Genomic DNA, 20,486 nt, shown 5'->3' on the forward strand with positions numbered 1-20,486 from the left:
GCAGATATTTCAGTATAGGAATCTGGAAAAAACATGATGTCACATCCCCTTAAACACTAGGAAAATATTTGGGTAAAACCAGGAAAGAAAAATATGTTCTCAAATACAACAATTAGGGTAATCTGAGCATATGCCATGATATGCAACAAGAAATAAAAAGCTCTTGTAGAAAAGGCAGTTGCCAAACTGGGCTAGGGGAATGGTTTACAAACTTGACAGATAACTTCTACTGGGAGGGAGATCTGAGTGCAGGAGACCTGTTTGCCTTTGTGAGTTACTGGGGAGTGTGTCTGTGTTACAGCTCAGTCCTCTGGTGGGGCTCACAGCACTGTGCCTCCTCAGAGGTCACCCCAATGAGCCATGGGGCTTGAAGGGCTATTTGCTTTATCTTGGGTACCCAGGAAGGCTGTGTCTGCAATTCTGCTGCGGATTTCTAGCTTTATGCATCTGTTTTGTTCTTTTCACCAAAGCACACGTATCATATGAATCAATCAATCTCCATATCATGGCATTTTAACTGACAAAAGTGGTGCTTTTATAGGTCCATGCTGCAAAACAATGCAGTGCTGCTGCATCACAAAAACACCTGTGTGTTTTGTGGAATAGGGCTGCTCTTTATCAGACAACACATATGCTTTCATGTCATTCTGCTAGAGTGGGGCATCAGTGGTTTGCGCTGGAGAGAAGAGAGAAAAATACGGAGTGACCTCTGAATAGAATGATAAATAGAAATTAGAAACTCTTTAGACATTAAAAGATTTTACAAAGAATTAGTACAAGTACTGCTATAAAATATTTTATGTATGTGTATGTATATATATATACACATATATATATGTATGTATATGGGCACAGCACGGGAAGTACGTGCTATGTGAGTGTATATAAAAATGTCAGAAATATGAGTTATTTTTAAACAAATAGAGTTTCAGGGTAAAATTCTGACCTCTGTGAGTTCATTGAGTGATTAATATCTGTGGGGCCAACATTTTACTCCATCTGGATAACTGCACATAGAGTTTATTGATCTATAACTGCTTGGGACGCACATTTTCTTCTAGACAGAAAAAATTTCTAGCCTCTGACATTTTTAAAATCTGCCGTGTCCTCGGTCATTTGCATAGGCCTTACTCTGTTTTCTCTTGTTTAGCAGATATTGCATTTTCATATTTTTAAACATTTTAAGAGTTACTTTATCACCATTTCAAAATTGCAGAGCAGCTTTTTCAACTTGACTTTTCCAGACATGGTTCAATTAATCATTAAAGTAAACTCGATGTGTCCTACTGAACTGAGTGCAGGCTTATTTATGACACTGGAGTGTTTCTGTTTGGTTTTGTCTCCATGATGAGACAGAAAAGTTTCATGTTACTGGAGTTGGTGCCCGTGCAGGGACAGTGCTGCTGGGGTGTGGGGTGGCTGGGGAGGAGTTGGGTGGATTACCACAGGTACATAAAGCTGCTTGCCAAGAAGGCAGCATGTGCTTGCCCTATGCATCTTGCGCTACATCCAAGACATTAAAATGCAAAAAAAAAGAAATTTTTTGTCCGAACCAAGAAATTAATGTAAATTTCTTGGGAAAATCAAAAAGATGGGAAAACTTAAGCCATCCTGCTGACTGAGGACAGTAATAAAAGCACCTGCATCTTGCTGGTGCAGACTCCAGCAGTGTTATAGCTGTGGCCATCTGCAGAACTGCCTCTCCCTGCAGGTGTGTCTTTCCCTTTGTTTTGAGATGATTCTCAAAAAAAAAAAAATCTCATAAAAGCATCTCAGCTGGATGGGCCAAGTGAGGAACAAAACCCCTCACTACTATGGGGAGTGCAGCGCAGTAGGAGGGCTTGGTACGAGACAGGGCACTCCCATGCTGTCCAGAGAGGAATCAAAGAATCACTTAGGCTGGAAAAGATGATTAATCTAACACTACCAAGTCCACGACTAAACCATGTTTCTAAATGCTACATCTACATGTCTTTTAAATACCTCCAGTGATGGTGAACTCAACCGCACTCCTGGGGAGTCAGCAGCAGCTCCAGCACCACTTCCTGCTTTAGCAGTGCGTACAATGCTTCCTCCTCACTATAACCCCATTCAGTTAAACCTTCTGCTTCCTAAGGGAAGCCTGTCTATGCGATAACAAATGAAATGGGGAAGAGGAAGGGGCTTGGCCTAGAGAGGTCTGCTTAAGTAGCTGGGTACACCTTGGTTTGCATGAGCACTGACACAGGCAATGGCACAAGGACTGGTGTGCCACCTCCCCATCTCCCAGAGTCCTCGCATTCCCTCTCCCTCCCTGTGCATGTATTAAAATGCATGTGTGCAGCACTCCTGTGTGCAGTGCCTGTGTGCAGTGTGTGTACACATGGTGTGCACGTGCAGTGCGTGTGCGTTGGGTGTTGCTCTGCCCACCAGCTTCTCCTCATCCCTTCTCCCTCACGAATCTCAGCCAGGCAGGAGAGGGAAGCAAGCAGCATGGTCCTTTCCCAGGCCACCCCAGATGGGCTAATTCCCTGGAAGGCACAGCTTGCAGCAGCAGCATGTAGCAGCACTACCTCATCCCAGCCTCAGATGGCGGAAAGGTGTCAGGTCATTTTAGAGACAATATAAAAACATTTCTCCTCCTAGCCTGGGTTGAAGTAAAATGTCATGGTCTGACTTCAGCTTAATAATTACTATTTCAGCTCTTCAATGTAGGATAGAAGGGGAAAATATGGAACCTCTCTTTAGTGAATACTTTCATTCTTTCAGCTGGGTTTTCCTTTGTTCTGCCTCAGTTCAGTGACAGCCGGTAGCTCAGACCTGCTAGCACAGTAGTCCTTGCACAAACATGTGTTGAGACAATCACTGTGTCTGTATTCAGCATGCTTATTCAGCTTTGTTTTAATAAATCCAGTAATAGACTTTCAGAGGCAATGAAGGGAAAAGAATAATTTGGAAACAAAGCTGTTGAAAAGAATACAATGCACATGCAGTAGAGAAGAGTGTGATTTTGGAGGTCTGTGCAGCTGTTTTATTTCTTTAGAGGATTTTAATCAACCTCATTACACAGGGAAGCAAAGGGATTTTAAAACCAGTGTGGTGATAATCAGTCAGCGGAGGAAACAAAGAGGCATTTTCCTTTCTCCTATCCCTCACTTTTGTTTTCTCTCTTTCACGTGATTTTACAAGTGAAAGTGTCAGATTACCTCATTTTAATTAAAAAAACTATTCATGCTGGGGTTTTGCTAGAGAAGCAATTTCAGTCTTTGTCCACTATATCATTTAATCAAAGATATCCTAAATGCTTTCAAGATTGCCATGGCTGCACCAATCTGATTGCCATCAGTGTAATGGCTTTCCCAGTGGATTGGAAAAAACCTGTAATTGGACATGAGCCCATCCTTTCAAGTGGGATTAGCAGCTCTGCTGCAGTCATCCCCTAAATTTCAGGGTCTGATGTTTTTGTCTTGCTCCTTGTGTACTTACTACCACAAAGCAACTCTCCGGTGCCTTCTTTTGAGTTGAGCTGTACAGGCACAGCCAAGGGAAGGAGCATGGAGCTGCAATGTGGTGAGAGGCCACTTCTCTGTGTTATTGGGAACAATTGGTGTCTGGTTAAACCTGGGGCTGACCCTACACCATTCTTTAAAAAAGAGAAGTGTGTGTGTGTGGTGGGAATTTGCTACTTGTCACTTCTAAGCGCTTTTAAACAGATTTATCCAACATCCTGCTCCTACCAGCACCCTCCCCCCCCCATGGCATGCATATCAGGACCCTCAAGCCAAGCATGGGCTGCATTTTCCCTGCCTCAGCAGCCACCTTCTGCAGATCCCATCTGGTGGCCTGGGGCTTGGCTCCTCTCCTGTCCTCCAGCCCCTCACTGTGCATCAGCACACCAGCACTGCTGACTCACACAGGTCTTCCTGCAGACCACCCACAAGCAGGACCTTCCACCACAGTGAAAACCTGGCCTCCCTGGGGGGCACCAGAGGATTAAAGAGCCTTCAGGCACACTCCTGTGAGATGATTTCACATAGGAAGATACGGGCTTACAAAATGGCTGATCTGGGTTTGATGCCTGCTGTGAAAACCTTTCATTTTAAGGTATTTCTAGATTGGTTTGTTGGATTGGTGTTATATTAGGTGACAGCTCAGGAAACAAAGACAGATCAGGTGGAATTGAAGGTGACAGGTCCTCCTCTTAAGGTGATTGAGTGAAATGTCCTCAGTGTCAAGAATACAGTGGGGGAGGCTCCAAATAAAAGAACAGAAACACCAAATGTCTCCTCATCAAAGTTAGATTTCTCAGGAGTTCAGAGGGCACATGAAGAGTGCCCAAGACTTGCTTGGTTTTGCTGTTGCAGAGGGTGGATATTGTCAACAAATACAATTCTTCAGAAGCAACCTTTACTGCTGAAAAGATTTTGCTTTGATATTTGTGATTTTAAAAATAATTTTCAGATAATTATGGCATTGGCTAACTGCATTATGTAGTAGGGAACTGAAAGAGCCCTGCTCTCTGTGTCAAGATGACACACAGGAGATATGATTGTAAGTGTGGTAAAATAGAGAAGTGAAACTGTGATAGACATCCTGAATGTTTAAAAGCAAGGGTTTAAAAGCTGCTCTCACAAGCTGCACAAAAGGAGGCAGGTACTGGGTGGAATTTGAGTCAAAATATGCAGCAAGAATACATCTAGGAAGATCTAAAATGACCCCCTCATGAAAGCCCTTTCATTTGCCAGGCAAACCTTCTAGGCCTTGACTAAAGTGACTAGACGCTCATTAAACAAGAGGGCATCAGCCAAAATACCACATGAAATGAGAAACAGAAAGCTGATTCTCAAGCTGATACAGGAAGAGGCTGCAGGAGCTAAAAAACCATGCACAGTATAGGAAATCAAGATGCTAACAGTCATATCATCCCAGAAGAGCATTCATAGGGGCAGTGTACAACAGTGCAAGAGGTGATGTGTAAATGGACAACTTCAAAGGAACGTACTATTTGCCATTTTAAGTTGGAATACAATTGGAAACCTGATGCTTCAGATCCCTCCCATGGAAAGAGAAGTGTGCCTGAAGGCAGGGACTAAAGGAGGAGCCAGGTTGGCTCTGGGCATTAATATACCAAGCAGTAGATGTTAATGTGCAACTAGGTATGGGTTTTGTTTTAGTGGAAAATGAAGGGAAACTGGGACTCTTTCCTTATGTGTCATTGAAAAAGTTCAGGAAAAAAAAAAAAGAGATAAAACATTTGCCATCCAAGACAAGAGGAGACAATTTTGGCAAGATAGCTGATATGAATTCTACTCGTAGCTCTACAGTGACAACCTCAGGCTGGAAAGCGACTTGAAAAAAAAAGACAAGACCAGTCCTCTTTTGATAGTCACTGTTTTCTCTTCCTGCTACTTTCACACCTGATGTATTTAATGAAAAAATGTCACAAATTTCTCATAGGAAAGACAGTGAATGTGTTGAACTCTCTACAAACTACAGTATAGTTCACATGAAATGTGAAGGTTAATGCCTGGCAGCAAACTAAAAACTTTGAAGGAAAGATTGAGAACACATTTTCTCCTAGGGTTTTTATGTCTATATTTATGTTGGAAGCATTTCAGTCTTTCATTGTGAAGACTATAACCCTTTTTTTCCCAAAATTTTGTTTGCACCAAGATTCTCCTAGGAAGTCCTTAGGGAGCAAGGATTTGAAGGACACAGTGCTTTATCCCTCGAGTGTGTGCTCAGCCATGGATTTTTAATTTTTTTCCCTTTCCTTTTTTATTCCAGAGCTGTCTTTCATCTTTTCAAACAATGATGTTCCATACTTGACAGAAGTGGTAACACTCCCAATCATCTGAATTCAATTCTGGGCAGCTTAATTAATAAAGTGCTTATCTTATGCCCCATGGGAAAAAAACCCCATAGTTTTCCAAGTGAAAATAGATATAATGTGCTGACAGAATATTAAAGTACAATTGGTAAATTATGTGCATTGGGAATTAAAAATATAGAGCAGGAGTCAGAGTTTGGGAAAAGATTTGAGTTGCACAGCAACAAAAGAGAACAATGAATTTTCTTTCTCTAATGTCTCTTATAAGATGAATTTTCTATGAGCTGTTTTCTTTCAGGATTTGAAATCTTCCATGGAGGGTTGACATCTGGAAATTGTCCCTTTCCATCTGGTTGCTGCTTCCAAGTCTTGAAAGATTTAGATACATTTGACTAGTTCCCTTGTGTCAATGGCTCCAGTGAGTTCTTCCTTAGAGTTTTCCTTCCTACCAATGAGATGAATTTAACTAATTTACTGTAATATAAGAAAACATAGAGATACCAGAAGAGCAGCTGGAGTTTAAATTAGCAAGGGATGTGAAGGACAAGAAGAAGGGCTTCTATAACAGAATTTAAAAAGAAAAACTAAAGAAATTGTGAGCCTGCTGCTAAATGCAGTAGAGATTGAGGGGCAAAGGACACGAGAAAGGTAGAGGGAGTTGGTGCCTTTTTGCCTTTTATACTGCTGAAGGCTTGCCTTCAGGCCTAGTTGCAGAGTCTGTGAGAGTGCAGCAACACTCAGAGGAGAGGAAGATGGAGTAAGGGAGCACTCAGGCAAGTTGGACATCTGCAAGCCAGATGGAGCAGATGGGATGTCTCCAGGAGCAGCAGACAAGTGGGCCAATGTCGCCATGAGGCTGCTCCATAGCAGCTTTAGAAGGGCATGACAAAGTTTATGGAGCAAGTCCTCTTAGAGGTTCCCATCCAGGTGCTTGAATGTCAAAAAGGTGACTGCAAAGAGCCAGCATGGAGTTACCAGCAGCATATTGTGCCTGATGGAACTGATTGCCTTCTGTGGCAAGACTGATGACTCACAACAAGGAGAGAGTAGTGGATGTTGTACATTTTGACACTGGTAAAGCATTTGGTGTGTTTTTCCATAGTATCCTGATAGCCAAATTGGTGAGATATGTTTGGCTAAGTGGACAATAAGGAATGAAGTGAACCTTTCTTCATAATTGCCTGGACTATGGGTCTTAAAGAGTTTTAATCTATATTACAAACGTTGGTGGTCACTAGTTATGGTCTTCAGGGACTAATAATTGGAACACAACTGAAGTTAATCTTAAGCACTGTCAGTTGAAGAGCAATGATTTTTAAAATTACTTTGAATAAGTACTTTGTATGGCTATTTATTGAGAACTGACTGTACTCAGTGGCTTGCTTACTAGAGCTTTATCTCAGATGTTTGCCTATCCACTGTGATACCCGGTCTGTGCTCAGTGACCTAAATGTATGGTGCTGATCCTCTTCTTTGGTGGAAGGCTCTAATTAGTACTGCATTTCTCTACAAAATGCATTTTCTTTAATTGCAGAATAAAATTAATTAATTCTGGGAATTAATTTTCATTATAACAAGTAATATTTCAATATATTATTAGTTATTATCTAGAAAATGGCTGGCAGCATCGTGTCACAGGCTAGTTTTTCCTAGTTGTGACTTGCACTTTTTTTTTTTTTTTGACAGAGGGTGTTAATGCACTCTGGCCGTTACCACACACCTAACAATTGCAAAGGACACAACTACCTGACTCCAGGATTTTCATTAGTAAAATTGCTATTCTCAGAATTCTGAAAGGGCTGTGTCAAATGGAATCCTAGACTGCTTCTCCACAAACCCATTTTTATCATCAAGCTCACAATACTGTTTCTGTCTCTGCTGACGTATATTGATCCTAAGTTTTCACGACAGAGATAATGGCTTTGCTAATGGCACAGTAAGTATCACAATTTACATCAGCTATAAATCATCAAGCATCTCAAGAGCATATAATCTACCATGAATGAGCTGAGTCATAAACTGTGCCCCTGTTACATTTGTGCCAGTCCAGCAAACCCATATCACTTATCTCTCCCCAACCTCCACATTTCAAAGTGCTACAGGGAAAAAAAACAACAACCAGACAACAGATAACTCTAGAAATTGATTTCCAGACATGTAACAACACATCTAAGAAAGGTCAGCTAGTAAACTCCTTCGTGGGGTTGTTGGCAAAATAAAGTAAAATTGACACAAACTGAAAAAAAAAGGATGACAGCAAATTTGTCTATCTAGCCCCTGGCTTTCAAATACACCTGCGGCCTCATCATTTAGGAGGAAAGAGATAAAGCTCAGAGAGCACCACACACATGGACAATGCATTAAACTGGACTTTTTGTCCTTCATCATGAGAAGGTGGTTTTGTCTTCAGAAGTGGTGTGGCGCTTTCCCAGCCTGCTGTGGAGTAGTTCTTCATGGGCAGCCAAGGAGTTAATTTAAATGATGTTCTTTCTGCTCCCTGCCAGAAAGATGAGCCTTCCTGGCCAGGGCAGAGGGCAGAATGACCTGCTGCTGCAAGGGACAAAAATGCAGCCTCAATTTTACATAACTGCTTTAAAAAATTTAAGCTGTCATGCTTCAAGACACAAGGACTTGACTGAATGCAGGGAGCAACCCTTGGCCAGTTTTCCACTAATCCCTGTCCTGACTGCCGTGCATTTTATCTGTGTCTGACATTGACAAATGCAGTGGTTGTAAAAGCCTTCACTAAAAGGAAAAGATTGAGGTAGGGAAGCAAATTAACACAAAGTTTAGCCTCAAGCTATTCTCTGCTAGATGTTTTCCTGGCATTCTTTCTGCTGGGGCAGTGCTGCTTGGGGACTCAGGACTCTCTGTGATGTGCTCTGCCATGTGGGCTTTTAAATTAGTTGGTGTCTGGTCAGACTCTTCATTTTTCTCTACCATGAGCATCAGTAGCTGTGAACAGTGCACTTGTCAGGGTTTCTGTTCAGACTTTCCAAAACTGTGCCTAAACTGTGTAGTGTGTAGACTATATCTCATCAGTCACATTGAGCTCTTGCATATTTTAGCTTGGGGTGAAACAGATCAGTCTCCTGGATGACTTATCAGGTCTGCAAAAATGAATTGCACTCTTTTCATGGGTTTATTTATGGTCTTGGTGGAATTAGCAATGCAAATCTAGTTTTGCTGATCATAGAATGGTTTGGGTTGGAAGGGAACTCAAAGATCATCCAGTTCCAACCCCCCTCCCCAGGGATGCGACCCACTAGATCAGGTTGCCCAGAGCAACAAGAGGTGAGTCTACAGAACAGTCAGCTGCAGTGCTGCCTTTTAGTATAGCTTGAATGGCAATCTGGGTCCATGCAGAGTATTTTTAAATGCTGAGATATCACTCTTAGACAAGGAAAACCCAACAGATCACCCCACCCATGCTGAAGAAAGGTTTTCAGCTAATTTCAATTAGCAGGCTATATTGTGCAAATAGCTAACACTTAGCTTAATATGAACTGCACTAAGATATTTTGAGGGGTAGGTCTTCACAAATAGCAGTTACATCTCTTGATAATTGCAAGTATCTCATATTTTTTAGAAATATTTCTAATGGAAGTTGGTGCGGTTAGTCCAGACTGCATATGCTAAAATTTGCAGATAATAACACTAAGTTGTTGAATCATGAAACATTTGGCTAATCTTCTGCACTGTTGTTTGCTGAAGCTCAGCAAAGTCATGAGAACCCCAAATTACCCTGATTTCCTCAAAGTTATTTTAAGATCCTTTGCTATTCTGAGCAGAGAGGTGCAAGCTAGTGTATGGAATTTTCTTATTTTATGCACAGCAGAAAAGTTCAGCAAAAGTATTTTTCTAAAGATAACAGTAAGCACAAACTCTATTAAGTTCCCTTCATATTGGACCTGTGCAGTGTTTGTTTGGTTTGTTTTTTTTTTTTTTTTTTTTTACTTGAACTGTCCCTATATAAAGCCTGCTGTCAAGCACAGGTTTCTTGGAAACAGAACAATTGCTTGCTAGAATGCCTTCAAATTCACAACTATGTCATGACAGAATTTTCTGCCCTGCTCTGTATGTTCCATTTTATAGTAATAACTCTTTTTCTTTGTAAGTGAATAATATATGAACTTTCATATTTGAATAGTCCCTCAAACTGTAAAATAAAGTACACTTTGAAATGTTTTACTCTTAAATAATACTATAATTAGTATATGTTTCATGACAAAGTTTCTCAAGGATTTTGTCATTCCTTTTCCAAAGGAGTACTCAATGAAGTTCAGCTATTCTGGGTCTGGAACACGAGAACTACTGTGTGATGAGTTTGGGATGCAGTGTGCTTGCAGTGCAATGGGAGCATCGTAGCTCCATAGAAAGCCACAGGTAATTAAGTAGAACTGATCTCTCCACAAAATGTTTTTCACCTATGAAACATTGTACAGAATTTTCTTCTCTTTTTTTTTAAAGCCTGAGCATTTGGAAAGAACTAAAGCTGGTTTTTTATTTTTATTTTTCTTCAGCAAGATTGTTTTAGGTGGAGGCTATATTTCAAGAAAATATTTCCACGAAAAAATACAAGAAGTTTTTATAGTAGTTGCCACCGCTTTTTGTCTCATCTTCAAAGTCAAATAGTTTGCATTGGGCCTTTACCCACAGACTGCTGTGATAAATAATAGATGCTGTACTATTTGTTAAATGCTATTTTTAAGTTCTTTCTATTTCAGCAAATCCTGCCCTTTTCTAATATTAAGAAATATCCATGGTTGGTATCTAAAAATATTTTTCAGCTTAAGAAAAATGATCTTCACTTTCCTTTACTCATTTGTTCTTGGCAAAAGTTTATGGGTGCATTTCAGCGAAAAAGAAATTAATGCCAGGATTGGGACTCCCTTGATATCACTGCAGAGAGTGGTGGGTGGGAGGAGGGAAGAAAAGAAAGAAATGATTGCCTCTCTATTTATAGAGTATTATCTGCACATCCCTGATTCTGCACAGATGTCTGTCAATGACATAGATGCTACTTCAGAAATTACTTAAACAGCTGCATACCAGGCAGAGGAGACAATTAACAAATGGATTTGGGTTGCAGAAACATTTAGTTTGGTGACAGATGTTTGGATACAATCTTACTTTTTATTTATGGAATAAATGCTCTTAATCTGATTCCCTCTTATTATTTGCCAGAAGAACATAAGTAATTATCTTTTAGGTGAATGTGTTTATATCACAATCTAAGAGTCAATAATTTATTATTTTACCTAGGAGAACAGACATGCCTTTGAAGTACTATTTGACTAACCACAGACCTTGTCTCTGGGCAAAGGACAAGCAAAATGTTTGATGAGGGAAAATACAAATTCTGAGACACAGGGGTTACCTTCCACAAAGAGGACAGACCTTCTCAGGGAGCACTTTTGGTGGAGTGTGTTGGGCCACCCCTTACAAATGTCCCTTAGGGGGATGTATACTCCCTTTTTCATGTTTCCAAACCCAAAGTAAATTTCTTTCTGGAAATTCACTGGTAAACCAATGAGTCCTAGATTGTTACATAAATATTTGCCTAGAAAATAATTCTTTACATAATAATAAACCACTGAATTTCCAAGGGGAACCTGGGACAAATTCAATATCCAGGATTATGCCCAGAGTCAGATTAGGTAACCTATTGGTGCCATCCAGTCTTAAAATCTACACATACTCAACAATTCCCTGGATAACTTTAAGATTCTAATGAGTGCCACCATATACTGTTTAAAACAAGTTGTTCAGAAATAGTCTAGATAAGGGTTTACATTGCTTGGTAGTTCCCTCTCATTCTATCAGTGACTGAAACAAACCTGAAGTGATTAGGATTGCATTACTTATTTTTGCAATGATTTGTCTGAAATATTTTTCCTTTGTTGACCAGCTTTGCTTAATAACCTATGTGGTGGTTACAGATCAGCTGGCATTAACACAGGGGTGGGATGAAGGCAAGGGGAACTGGAAAGGCATTTCAGGGAGTGGAGCAAGGCAAGTGCAATGGGAAGGAACTGGCTGCCGTGATTTGAAGCATGTGGTATGTGTTAGCATGGAGTAAAATACATGCAGGGAGCTAATGGAGCTGGTGTAGTTTCTCAGAGGAGTTAATTTAAGTATGCTGGATATTTTAACTACCTTTTTAAAAGCCTGAAATAATTTGGTTCTAATTTCTGAGCAGGGACTTGCAGCCCACACAGCAGTAAGTCTTGATAATTATTAATTATATGTTTTTCCTCTGTTGTCTATGACCTTGTTTGTAAAAGCTGTGTAGTAAGGCTAGAATATTAAGAGGTTTATGGGCTCTGGCATACCACCTAGCTGGAAAGAAGAAAATATTTAAAGAGCAAATGGATAATATGAAGTATAACCTTGAATTTGCACCCTTTCAGAAGGCATTGAAATCTGAAGTGCACTCATCCAGTGCACATGATCACTGAAAGAACAAGTAGGTAATTTTCTGGTTTAGCTACAATTAAAATTTACACAAATTCCCATCTTACAGCCTGATCTAAAATGGCAGCAGTCGGCAGAGGCATATGGCAAACTGCCCATGGAGGGAATTCTAGCTTTATCCTACCAGAGACACAGATACCACGGCTTTGGCTCAAGCATTAGAGTGTATTACAAAAGGAAAGACTCAAATACCATGGGGAACCCAAATTAAATCTGAAGAGGAGAAGCTTTGGTATAAAGGTTTTGTTTCCACTTAATCTCCATTACCTTTTAAGGAGCTGCATTACCCTCCTACTACAAGATCACTGTGCTCCTCTCCAAACGTGCACATTAGTCTAACAATCCAGCCTTCTGTCAATGTGAACGCTTAGGATGGTTTTCATGTTGTACTTACTTAGAGAAATGCTGCTATCTGATCTTTCTCCAAGAAAGATTCCCTCCAAAATAATTTTTTTCCCATTAGAAATAATGAAGAAACTTGACTAGCAACGGGAGAAAAATGTCATGGAAACACTGAAAGCAGTTTGCTTGCCAAAGTTACCACTGGACCTGGATTTCATCATGCTGAAAAGATACATATTGCTTTTGACTGCTCTGAAAAATCAATTGGCCTTCAATCCTTGACACATGCAGAAGAAAACATTTCTTATTTAGCTCTGTCTTGCTTTTCTTCCACAGGTTTGGAACATAACATCATTCTCTGCATGGTAGCTCATACAGTAAGTGAATTATTGCACTGTTGTTGGGAAGAGGCCCTGAAGAAGTTCAGGCACTATAAAACCAGTGTCCGCCCACACTTTACTTTTAACATTATTGCACAACACAAGCAGAGAATAGCTCAAATTAAGTTAGAAATCTCAAACCTTTTTTCTCCTGCCCTTTTGACTAACAATGTAATGTGCTTCTCAGCTCTTTAAATTGCAGAAAGTGGTCTCACTGGAGTAGCAAACTTCTGTGATAAAGATTTATGTACAATTATGACTGGTAAGAGAGGAAAAAGAAAAGCAATTTCATGAGAGCATAGATGTCTGTTGCAAAAGGCAGATTGGCTGAGAAAGTTAGGAGAAGAATAGGACACCCTTTCTTGTCTGAATTATATTTAAACATATCTCTGCTTGAAGCGTGATGACTTCTCTAAAGAGGTCACAGCTGACTCTCAGAGCTGCTTGGAAAATGGAAGAAATTATGAATTCTGCTGTCATCTTGTTTTGTCTTTGTAGTCTCCATATTTGCTTCATTTCTCACCTGTGCCTTTTTGGTGAATCCATAGAATCCATCTCTCTGAGATGAAGATCTGCCTTTCTGTGTGACTGGGCTCTCTAGCTGCCAGTGAATATGGAAGTAATGCATAACAAGACAACAGTGCTTTGGCTCCTCCTGGTGAGGACTAGAAACTGCAAACAGTTAGCAGGACCCCTGACATTCAGATTAAGGGCTGCCAAAAATTTCTGTCTGGGAAATAGATTGCACCTGGGATATTAATTTTATTTCAGAAATGAAGTAGTTAGATAATGTGAGAAAATAAAGGTTGGATAAAAATAGGAAGAGAAGAGAGACCATTACTGTGCCCACCTGCTGCCAGTCAACTGTGAGGCATCAACACTAGATACAGCTCCTGCAGCTTGTGAGCACATTGAAGGCAAAAGCAGAAGCACAGGTGGAAAATCTGGCACCAAGAAAAAGCAACATTCTTAAAACTAACTTTGGTGTCAACAATGGTTTGGCCTGTGGTCCTCAGGGGAGCAACAATTATTAGTGGAGCCTGCCTGGATGGGCTTTAGAGAGATGGATATCTCAGGGGGAACCATTTTCCCAGCAGAAAAACTTTGTCTGCAAAAAACCTCAGGTTTGACTGGGTGTATTTCTGGATCAGTTCCAAGGGGGACTGCAATGCAGTTCTTGTACCCTTTATGGTGGTTTGTAGGAACACAGACCACCTGCAGCATCAGGTCTGCTCTTCCACTTCCTTATTCTTAAGGTCAACCCACACTCCTTTCCTTAATAACTGATCATAAGTCTCAAGTGATTAAAATTTTCTTGTCTTCCTCTCAATTTAGTTAGATCACAATTTACAAGCCCAGGTATGACTTGGGGAAAAAAAAAATTAATGCACCAATACTTTATTTGTACTCCTTGCACCTACTATTACACTTCCAGTTAAATATTCTTATAAAATACATAAGTGCTAGAAAAGTTAGTACGGAGTTATGTAAACAAAGCAGCTGGCCTAGAGGAAGATTTATCCTGCTGTAGTTTGTTATCATAAGGATTTTGCTCCACTAAATTGAGCATACAGTGACGGAACTGTCCACATCAATGAGTGAAAATTCCTCAGCAAAGGGAAAACACCATGGAACAAATGCAACCTCTAACAAGCTCTTTACATAGTGTGCACTTCTGACTGTAGTCACCTCGGCTCAGATGTATTCTGAACACTGTGCCCCGGGTTACTACATTTCAAGTGTATGCCAGGGATATTACTGATGCTTTAAATCTTGAGCTTTTTATGACAAAATCACACAGAATCACATACCTGCCGCTTCACAGTATAGGAGCACACAGAGTTAATGATGAAAAGATCTTTTATTAATGTTCTCTTCAGGTCCTAAAACTTTGGTTTTTTTTTTTTTTTACTAAAATTAATGTGTTTCTTATTTTGTAGTATTAGAGTGCCTATAACTACAGCTGTCCATAGCAGTCACCTGTGGCAGAAGAATAAGGGTTATTCACCTTTAATGTGTGATTCAGCCATGAGAAATTGGGTGTCTGTTAACAAAGCTGATGTACTTTTAAAATAAGCCATTTACATCAGTGAAGAAAGATGGCAGTGTAGTGAGAACATATTGTCTGGCACAACCAGACCCTATTAGGTCTGGCTATAGCCTTCCTATGGTATTATGAGCAGGACAGCTAATCGCTCAGTGCCTCTGTTCCTCAGCTGTATTATAAAGGTGATAATTCTTTGCCAGGCTATTCCTTTTTTCTTGTCTCTTCAAGGCATAGTCTGCACTGTGCAGGACCATCTTACAGTGTATTATTTTTATAGGAGTAGTACCTTCAAACATGAAATGTAGGCTAAAGCATCTGATTTTGTTGTTATCACTATAATAAAATAAAGCCTATTTTAGATTTAACGATTTAACAGGGGCTTCAACACAGAATACAGCTGCTAAGTGAGCCATCTATTTAGAATTACTGTTGCATTAATATACATCAGGTTTTAAGTAACTCCAATTTTTGAAAGATCTGCGATGGCATTTTGCTAACGAAGGGTAAAATCTTCAGGTTTTACCTTTCTAAGGTTGCTTGCCTGGCTAGAATGTTTTAGCATATGTGTCCTCCTGCATTCATTTTGGATATGCAAAGCATGGAGGGTGCTGTTTTTTCTTTGCCAAATGGAAAAAAATTTCTAAGCATAGAAACATAATGTTCAAAGCTATTCCCTTGAACTACATAGCAGCACTCAGAATCACTTATGTTTATCACCATTTGCCACCCTACTCTAAATGGGATTGTGGAGGGTATTTTTTCCTCCACTGATGGTTAACAGTGGGACATGCTGGATGAAGGGAAGCTGTTCTGCAGTGTTAAGACATCCAAACAGGAAGTAAAGCAGAGAGGGGAGATGCATAAAAGTGGAAGGTGAAGGCAATTAAGGGGGGCAGCAGAGCAGCCTGTCCCACTGCAGGCAGCAGCAGGCAGAAAGTGGTGAGAGGCATTGGCAGGAAGCTGCATGGAAGTGCAATGGTCCCAAGTGGGATGCTGCTGCTGGTGGTGGACTGTGCAGGACGGAGAGCTTATGAAAACACCTTGGCCTGCTTATGTTACACAGGTAACATGTTTTGGAAGTTCCACATTTCCTGCAATCTTTCAGAGCCTTTTGGACATACTCACAACCAGCTCTACTGTGCGTTTTCCTTGGCTGCTTTCCTTCCACACTTTCCTACTCCATTGCTCAGTTGGATACACTGAAAGATTTGTGTCTCAGGAAAGAGTAGCCCAGTTGTATTTTCTGTTGGCTTGTTGTGTTACAGTCCTCTGTGGTATGTGCTTCTCTGGGTCAGGCAGACTCATATGGCACATCTTGCCAAAAGCAGTGGAGAGGATGGGAGAGGCTTTCACACCTGGAGGGGCCCTGCAGACACACGTGAACACAGACAGGACCTATGTGGTTCTTTCAGACAGAGGGATGGGCAGGATGGATATTCAGTTCCCAACTTAATTAACTCACTTTTATTAAGCCAGAGATGGTTTTTATCTTTGTAGATCTTTTTACTTTGGCCTGGCTGTTTGTGTATTAACTTGGAAGGTTCAATAAATTCCAGTCTAAGCTTGTAAGGTTTGAATCACCATGCTATCCTCCACCTTAACCTTTTTTCTTGTAGCGAATAAATGAAGACCTTTCTGTTCTCCACAGGACCACAAGCATATTTTTTTTAGGCAGCATATTGCTTCTTTTCCTTTCCTCCTCCTGCAGTTTCTTTGTAAAAGACAAGATGCCTTTGCAGTGAGCCACAGGGAGGCATATTTTCTTCCTAGATACAGTTTTAACCTGCATGATCCAAGGTACAAATGCCATGTTTTGTATAATCGCGGGGAAGTGGCTGTAACGAATGATCGATACCAAGAGCTGAACCATCTCCCCCATTTGCAAATTATCAATAAAAGGCCTGAGGTTTAATGATTTGTCTCTCGTTCCAAAATAATCGGTCGGGGAAGAGATTGTCAATTAATCACAGCGGATTCAGCAAGAAGGCATGGATGCTAATGCCTGGAAATTATACAGACAGGGTGAGGGGAGCTCATGAGCCTTCAGGAGGATCCAGTGAACAGCCTTGGCAGGGTGCTGCCAGGAGCTACCCACTGGGGAAATGCCAGCCAGGTGAATTTAAATCCTGCCAGTGAGGCAGTCTGCACAGGGCAGTGGCAGGGCCTCACTGCATGTCCAGTGACAGAGAACCTGCAAGTGCTCTCTGGTAGAGAGTAGAGCAGCGAACTGCATCCCTGTTCTCCTGGTCTGGGGACTTAATTACCATGTTGCCATCAGGCTACCTTTTACATGTGCCTTCAGACCTAATTACTCTGGATTTGCTTGCTGCATGGGGTTTGATATGCCTGGTGCATTGGTGAACGCCTGTCCCAGAGCCTTCACATGGCATTTGCATTCTTCTAAAGAAGCATTCTGTCTTTCCCTGGAAAATTCATAATCCAGCAGACTATCTAAAAGGTGTTCTTCTCTCTCCTCTTATTTTTAATGCAAGCAACAGTGTGCCACTGCACTTTACCACAAACACAGAAGTGTCCATTGCTCTAAAAATGCCTTACAGATCAATACTTACAGTGAGCTCTGGTGGGAAGCCATCTTCTGCCTGATACCATTATCCATCAGGGATATCCATCAGGGATAGCCTCTCTTCAGACCCATTCAAACTTCACAGAAATACCTAAGAATGCTGCAAATCTTTATGCATGTGACTTTTCACCAAAATGGTAGCTATCCCTTTTGGGTCTGGCTCTTCCTCACCATATAGTAGTTTTAAGGTTCATGATAGTTCTTGAGCTTGGAAACCCCCAAGAGTTTTATTTTTTGGGATTTATGATATCCTGCCTGGCATGAGGCAGCAGTGGGCTGGCTGCTGGTATCACTTTTCACAACCTCAGCTGAGAGTGGGCACTTGGAACTGCTGGGGACTGCAAGGGCTGTGTGGTAGCAGTGAGATTTTTGGTGTAGAAACCTTCCACGTTGACAAGGATTGTCATTTCTGCGCAAGTTTCCTTTGAACATTTCTTTAGCATTCCCCCAGGTTTTAAAAGGTTTAAGGTTATTCATGTGACAAAGATCAAGCTGCTGGTACCCTGTCTTTGCTGAATATAGCTGTGCAGTCCTGCAGATAAATACCTGACTCCTCCAGCCGGGTAGGTTATCCCTCCATGTCTAATCTGTCACAAAAGATTTGTGTTTGAAAGCAAAATAACTGTTTTCTTATTTTATTTTTTATTACTGTAAATCTGTCAAAGGGAAGCAGCTGGAGCAGAGCTCTACACCCAGAGGGAAGAGAAGAAAAAATATTGTTGTGATGGGAAACTCAGCTAAATCGTTTAAATTAAGAATTACTGACACTGTGGCTGCTGGAGGTGCAAATAGAACACCTAACAGCTTGAAACAAGAGTCTGGGAAAAGTCAGAGTAGTTGAGCAAAAAAGAAGTTGAGGATAACGCTGTCTCTTCTCTGCCACTTGCTAACCTAGGATTTTCCTCATCAAAATACCGTGGGGTATTGTATGGTACAGAAACAGTTGATTTACTGTTGAACCATAGGGCTGGAGTTTGAAGAGGCCGAATATATCAGAGAAGGAAGCCAAGGCTCAAGTTTCACATTGTGTCATCCAATGCTTCTGTGTGTGGCCCCACAGCTACAAAACTTCCCTCAGCCTCACGCAACGGCAACAGCTGTTTTAGCAGTGAGCAAGAACTACCTCACTTGTCCAAGGACACCGAGAAGGCTCTGCGCTGGAGTATGTCCATGTAAGGCTGCAGAGGTATTCTGAACCAGCCCATTAGCCAGACCTGATGTCGTTCCTGACATCAGGTATCAAGGGGAGTGTCCCTTTTAACTTTTAACCCTTTAACTCACAAGATGAACTCAAATGATGGTGTGAAGTACCACCGAGATTGATTCAGAGATGAGCGTGAAAGCAAAAGCACTGAACATCTCACAGCAAAGTTCACAGCAAAGCCAGGACCATGGTGTATCTGCCCACAGGTGCAGGGAAGGGTCAGGCACTGCAGCTGCTGGCTGGATGGGGAGGAGGGGAAGCCAAAGAGCTGGTGGCAAGGGGGTGCTGGGATGATTGAGCTGCTGAGGCAGGTACCTTTAGTTCACACCAGGACCTTCCTCAGCTGCCTTGAGGTACATATGGATCTCTAATTTCCCAGCTGCTCCAACAGATATCTCCTGGGGAACCCTCCTCAGAGCTGCTTCATGCAGTGGCTGAAACACCTGGGTGCCTGCTGTGTCAGTGGTCAGTATGGTTTTGCTTCTGGGTTATAGTGAGCTACACAACAGCAAAACAGTGAACCTGGCAAGTGATATCAGCCAGATGTTTTCAGAAATTAATCTCCAGCTCCAGACACTGAGAAAGGGGGAGGGCAAAGGGTTGTCCCCAAGATACATCTGAACTATGCAGGAGAGCAAGGCGGCTTTGGGATATGGTGGGACACACATGCAGAGCCACTGTTTCTGCTGCCAGGAGAAGCAGCTGTGCCAGGGAAGCATAAAGGGCCTTGTTCCAGCAACAGGAGCTGCCCCACAGAAATGGGAGACCTTAGCTTAGCTCCCCTCACTGCCCTAGGTAATACATATGCTGGAGTGAGTTCCTTCTATTCCCCAAGCAATTTCTTTCTAGTAACAGATGTTACATCAATTCAGGACTTTAACTCCTGTTGAGAGCTGCTTTACTGCATAGTCAGGCTCCTGGAAGACCATTAAACTGTTCCTAAAGAAAGACATGAAAGTCTGGACAAATTGGTGAAGACTGGGGCACAAAATGATGTTGCATTTCACTGCGGAAGGCTCCTTCCCTCCTGAGCAAAGACCAGTGTACTGACCTATAAGGGGACTTGTGTGCAGCACTTTCGATCAAAGTTAAATTCACGATTTGGAGTTAGACATTCACCTTCCCCAAGTAATTAAATAAAGACATCAGCAAGGCCTTCAGCAGAGACAGCACCCTACCTGGAAATACAAAAAGGTGAATGTAAAATTCGTGTGTGTGAAAAGGAAATATTGATTGCAGACTGGATGTGAGGGAGCACACGGGCAGCATGTCTGAACAAGCGTGTACATGCCTCACTATTTATGATCATTACAGTTTGAAGGTCAAAGTGTGTCTGAGATGTAATTTGCTGCATTGATCTCAAAACTCTTTCCGTAAAGAGTATTTATATATTACAGAAAACTTCCCCCCACTTGAGCATGTGTGTCCTGAACAAACATGACCCACCTTTGAACCTCCATTCCAAGCATGGCAGCTATGCTGAACTAGGAAACGTGAGATTATTATAACCCCCCAAATGAATGTGCACTAATTACTCAAATGAAATTAACTATTTTTTACGAACAGAACACAAGCCATTAAACATTTCAATAATGACAGCTTCACATTTCTTTGAAGTCATTATTACCCTGCGCTGTGAATAC

This window comes from Myiozetetes cayanensis, unplaced genomic scaffold, assembly GCF_022539395.1.
Source record: "Myiozetetes cayanensis isolate MyiCay16 unplaced genomic scaffold, myiCay2020 scf5-8, whole genome shotgun sequence".
NCBI classification, from domain to species: domain Eukaryota; kingdom Metazoa; phylum Chordata; class Aves; order Passeriformes; family Tyrannidae; genus Myiozetetes; species Myiozetetes cayanensis.